Consider the following 6,000-nt stretch of genomic DNA (forward strand, 5'->3'; position numbering starts at 1 on the left):
GCTCGTAACCTCACTGAGAGAGTTCATAGGAAGACCAGTGTGGGAAATATAAAATAATAACCTGCTGCAGTAGTGGTCACTACCTGAGATTGGGCCTGAGGACATTGTTCACACAGTGTAGAGGGGGCCTTACCCTGTATCTAACCCGTGCTGTACCTGACTGGGAGTGTTTGATGGGACAGTGTAGAGGGGGCCTTACCCTGTATCTAACCCGTGCTGTACCTGACTGGGAGTGTTTGATGGGACAGTGTAGAGGGGGCCTTACCCTGTATCTAACCCGTGCTGTACCTGCCCTGGGAGTGTTTGATGGGACAGTGTAGAGGGAGCTTTACTCTGTATCTAACCTGTGCTGTACCTGCCCTGGGAGTGTTTGATGGGACAGTGTAGAGGGAGCTTTACTCTGTATCTAACCCGTGCTATACCTGCCCTGGGAGTATTTGATGTCGTCAAAAGCTTGGTCAAAGAGATAGGTTTTAAGGAGCATCTTAAAGGAGGAGAAAGAGGTAGAGAGGTTTAGGGAAGGAATTCCAGAGCTTAGGGCCTAGGCAGCTGAAGGCACGGTCGCCAGTGGTGAAGCAATAAAAATCGGGGATGCGCAAGAGGCCTGAATTGGAGGAATGCAGAGATCTGGAAGGGCTGGAGGAGGTTACAGAGATAGGGAGGGGCGAGGCCAAGGAGGGATTTGAAAACAAGGATGAGAACTTTAAAATCGAGGCATTGCCGGACTGGGACCCAAAGTAGGACAGCAAACACAGGGGGTGTTGGGTGAATGGGACTTGGTGCGAATTAGGATACGGGCAGCAGAGTTTTGGATGAGTACAGCACCCATCAACAGCACCCATCAACAGCACCCATCAACAGCACCCATCAACTTGATCTAGCAACAGGACCCATCAACAAGACCCATCAACAAGACCCATCAACAAGACCCATCAACAGCACCCATCAACAAGACCCATCAACAAGACCCATCAACAAGACCCATCAACAAGACCCATCAACAAGACCCATCAACAAGACCCATCAACAAGACCCATCAACAAGATCCATCAACAAGACCCATTAACAGGACCCATCAACAAGACCCATTAACAAGACCCATCAAGAGGACCCATCAACAAGACCCATCAACAAGACCCATCAACAAGACCCATCAACAAGACCCATCAACAAGACCCATTAACAGGACCCATCAACAAGATCCATCAACAAGACCCATTAACAGGACCCATCAACAAGACCCATCAACAAGACCCATCAACAAGACCCATCAACAAGACCCATTAACAGGACCCATCAACAAGACCCATCAACAAGACCCATCAACAAGACCCATCAACAAGACCCATCAAGAGGACCCATCAACAAGACCCATCAACAGGACCCATCAACAAGACCCATCAACAAGACCCATCAACAAGACCCATCAACAAGACCCATTAACAGGACCCATCAAGAGGACCCATCAACAAGACCCATCAACAAGACCCAACAAGAGGACCCATCAACAAGACCCATTAACAGGACCCATCAACAAGACCCATCAACAAGACCCATCAACAAGACCCATTAACAGGACCCATCAACAAGACCCATCAACAAGACCCATCAAGAGGACCCATCAACAAGACCCATTAACAGGACCCATCAACAAGACCCATCAACAAGACCCATCAACAAGACCCATCAACAAGACCCATCAACAGGACCCATCAACAAGACCCATCAACAGGACCCATCAACAAGACCCATTAACAGGACCCATCAACAAGACCCATCAACAAGACCCATCAACAAGACCCATCAACAAGACCCATCAACAAGACCCATCAACAAGACCCATCAACAAGACCCATCAACAGGACCCATCAACAAGACCCATCAAGAGGACCCATCAACAAGACCCATCAACAAGACCCATTAACAGGACCCATCAACAAGACCCATCAACAAGACCCATCAACAAGACCCATCAACAAGACCCATCAACAGGACCCATCAACAGGACCCATCAAGAGGACCTATTAACAGGACCCATCAACAAGACCCATCAACAAGACCCATCAACAAGACCCATCAACAGGACCCATCAACAAGACCCATTAACAGGACCCATCAACAAGACCCATCAACAAGACCCATCAACAAGACCCATCAACAGGACCCATCAACAGGACCCATCAAGAGGACCCATCAACAGGACCCATCAAGAGGACCCATCAACAAGACCCATCAACAAGACCCATCAACAAGACCCATCAAGAGGACCCATCAACAGGACCCATCAAGAGGACCCATCAACAAGACCCATCAACAAGACCCATCAACAAGACCCATCAACAAGACCCATCAACAAGACCCATCAAGAGGACCCATCAACAAGACCCATCAACAAGACCCATCAACAAGACCCATTAACAGGACCCATCAACAGCCCTACTTAACAGCTTCCACACACTGACACATATACACTAACATGTACATACACAGCCAACACATATACTCACATATGCATGCACGCAGATACACATGCACACGTCTAACGTACACTAACACACTCACACACCAAAGACTAACACATGCAGCTAACACACAGAGACACAACCAACATGCACACAAACACATGCAAACATACACATACAACTAACACACACATGCTAACTCACACATCAACACACTCACGTACACACTAATACACATACACTAATACACACATAGAAACACACACTAACCACACTAATTCTCATACTAACTCACTAGCACACACATGCACACAGCCACATGCACACAGCCACATGCACACACTAGCACACATACTAACTCACTCACTAGCACACGCACATGGACCCCATGCACACAGCCACATGCACACACCGATGCGCACACACTAGCACACATACTAACTAACTCACACACACATGGACCCCATGCACACAGCCACATGCACACACCGATGCGCACACACTAGCACACATACTGACTCACTCACACACACATGGACCCCATGCACACGGCCACATGCACACACCGATTCGCACAGTAGCACACATACTAACTCACTCACTAGCACACACACATGCACCCCATGCACACAGTTACATACACAGTCAGTGGTGAAATGAAATCCGTATCTTACTGAGACTGCTCCTTGCCTCAGTGAGTTTGTGTGTTGAGCGATGTGCCGTTGGATGGTCCTCCCATCTAAAGATGTTGTTCCTGCAGTTTGTGCTCTGTGTGCTCTGCACCCTGTGATGAAATGGCAGAGTCATGTCTTGCTTCAACAGTTTTTCCGTTGATTATATCAAGTTGAGCTGAAGCAATAACCACAGCAACCTGTGACACTTCCTGCGAATGAGGGGGAGGGGAAGGGGCGGGCTGTAGCCTCAGCCCATTGTAATCTGACCTTTGATTGTGTTCAGATTAACGTGGTGATGTATTCTCAGTGAGAGTACACAGGCCTCCACACTCAGCCTCACTTCAGGCAATGCCTCATCCACAGGAGTAGGCCGCAGGGCACCTGGAAATGAGTCATTGCCCCTGTGGCTGCTGCTTGGTCGCAGAAATGTAAATCCTATTCCGTTGCCTGCCCTGTTACCGGGCAATGCCAGGGCTCAGCCTGTGGCACAGACACCAGTGAGCAGTGTCCATAGTACCTGGCAGAACCACTGGCATTGTTACTGGGTCCTGGCTGGTGGCAATTTGCCTCCATTTGCAGGCTTGAACGTGGGACTTGCTTGAAGATTCAACCGACAGGAAGACACATTTAGTTCAGTTAAAAAGACTTAAAAGAAAGACTTGCATTCATATAGTGCCTTTCACATCCTCAGGATGTTCCAAAGCGCTTTACAGCCAATGAAGTATCTTTGAAGTGTAGTCACTTTTATAATGTAGGAAATTTGGCAGCCAATTTGCCAAATAATCTGTTTTAGTGATGTTGGTTAAGGGATAAATATTGGCCAGGACACTGGGGAGAACTCCCCTGCTCATCTTCGAATAGTGCCATGGGATCTTTTACATCCGCCTGAGAGGGCAGATGGGGCCTCGGTTTAACGTCTCATCCAAAAAACGACATGCACACACCTAACGTACACTAACACACTCGCACACCAAAAACTAACACGCACAGACACACAACTAACATGCACGCAAAGATACACACACAACTAAGACACACATACAAACACACACTGACCACAGTAGCAGTGCCCCTCGGTACTACACGGGGAATGTCAGCCTGGAATATGGGCTCAAGTCTCCGGAGTGGGGCTGAATGCACAACCCACTGAGCCACAGCTGACAATGTAGAATTGTGTCATGATTAAGACTTGCAGCAACACAACGTTGAAAGTTTAATCTTGGCTCCACATGACTGTAAACATTTCCTGTGCTGTTTTGTGGTCATTTTCTAGTGTTTTATTTTAAGTACAAATGTCATTGTTTCATTATCCCAGTGCTCGACGAATGTCTACTTCAAATTTCTGGCCTGGCCTGGTCTGGTCTGGTCTGGTCTGACCTGGCCTGGTCTGGTCTGGTCTGGCCTGGTCTGGCCTGGCCTGGCCTGGTCTGGTCTGGTCTGACCTGGCCTGGCCTGGTCTGGCCTGGTCTAGCCTGGCCTGGCCTGGTCTGGCCTAGTCTGGCCTGGCCTGGTCTGGTCTGGCCTGGCCTGGTCTGACCTGGCCTGGCCTGGCCTGGTCTGGTCTGGCCTGGCCTGGTCTGGTCTGGCCTGGCCTGGCCTGGCCTGGTCTGGTCTGGTCTGACCTGGCCTGGTCTGGCCTGGCCTGGTCTGATCTGGCCTGGCCTGGTCTGATCTGGCCTGGCCTGGTCTGGTCTGATCTGGCCTGGTCTGGCCTGGCCTGGTGTGGTCTGATCTGGCCTGGTCTGGTCTGGTTTGGATGGGCCTAGCCTGGTCTTTTGAATCGAGGCCCATGTTTAAGTTGGCATGGTTCTTCTCTGGGCTCCCACCTGTTAACAGCTTCGGTTAAAAATAACTGGTAACTCGTAGTACAGGATGCAGGTTGTGTTGTTCACTGTCAACCTAAAGTATTTTTGATCATCTCACACGTGGAAACAAAGTCTATTAAATAAAAAAAGACTTGTATTTCTATGGTGCCTTTAACAACCTCAGAACATTCCAAAGCCAATCAAGTACATTTGAAGCATAGTCACTGTTGAAATGTAGGGACAGCGGCAGCCAATGTGATAATGATCAGGTAATCTGTTTTTTTAATGATGTTGGTTGAGGGATTGGCCAGGACACTGTGGAGAACTCCCCTGCTCTTCTTCAAATAGTGTCACGGGATCTTTTACGTCCCACCTGAGAGGGCAGATGGGACCTTGGTTTAAAGTCTCATCCAAAAGACAGCACCCCTGACAGTGCGGCACTCCCTCAGTACTGCACTGAGAGTGTCAGCCTAGATTATGGGCTCAAGTCTCAGGAGTGAGAGTTGAACCCATGACCCTCTGACTCAGAGGTGAGAGTGCGCCCCACTGTGCCACAGCTAACAGTATGGTAGGACATGCAACACCTGCTGTATTGCTGGGCCAGACATACCAGGTCAAACCTCCAGCTTGCTGGTATCAGCTGGAGCTACAATACAACTATCCTCACCGCCCCAGAGCCAAGGGGTTGGAAATGAGCCACCCCTTATCACTGTGCAGTGTCCCTGACATATTTGGGTAATGAGTAAGGTCCAGCTCCACCCAAATCCAGGACAGCCACAATGACACATACCTGGGCACGATGCCTTTACATCGTCCTCCCACCGGGCTTCTACCTTCAATGCCTTGCCATTGGCCATCGACTTTCCTTCTTACAATGTATGCAGGCCAACAACCACAATTTGCATTTATATAGAGAAATGTCCCAAACTTCTTCATAGATGCCTAATCAGACAAAAATGGATCACGAGGAGATATTAGGAGAAGTGACCAAAAGTTTGGTCAAAGATGTGGGTTTTAAGCAAGTTCTTAAAGAAGGAAAGGGAGGTGGAGAGGCGGAGT

General features: G+C 48.9%; 1 protein-coding gene across 1 annotated transcript in view; it reads right to left on the reverse strand.

Annotated features, from left to right (window-relative positions):
* The window catches only part of LOC137344348 (uncharacterized), a 187,140-nt gene extending 183,878 nt beyond the window's left edge, over positions 1 to 3,262 (reverse strand). The window contains exon 1 of the mRNA XM_068007225.1: positions 3,137 to 3,262. The gene's annotated coding sequence lies outside the window, so the exon portion shown is untranslated. The remainder of the gene's footprint in view (positions 1 to 3,136) is intronic.
* Between the last annotated feature and the right edge of the window lie 2,738 nt (positions 3,263 to 6,000).

Source organism: Heptranchias perlo, chromosome 27 (genome assembly GCF_035084215.1).
Source record: "Heptranchias perlo isolate sHepPer1 chromosome 27, sHepPer1.hap1, whole genome shotgun sequence".
NCBI lineage: Eukaryota > Metazoa > Chordata > Chondrichthyes > Hexanchiformes > Hexanchidae > Heptranchias > Heptranchias perlo.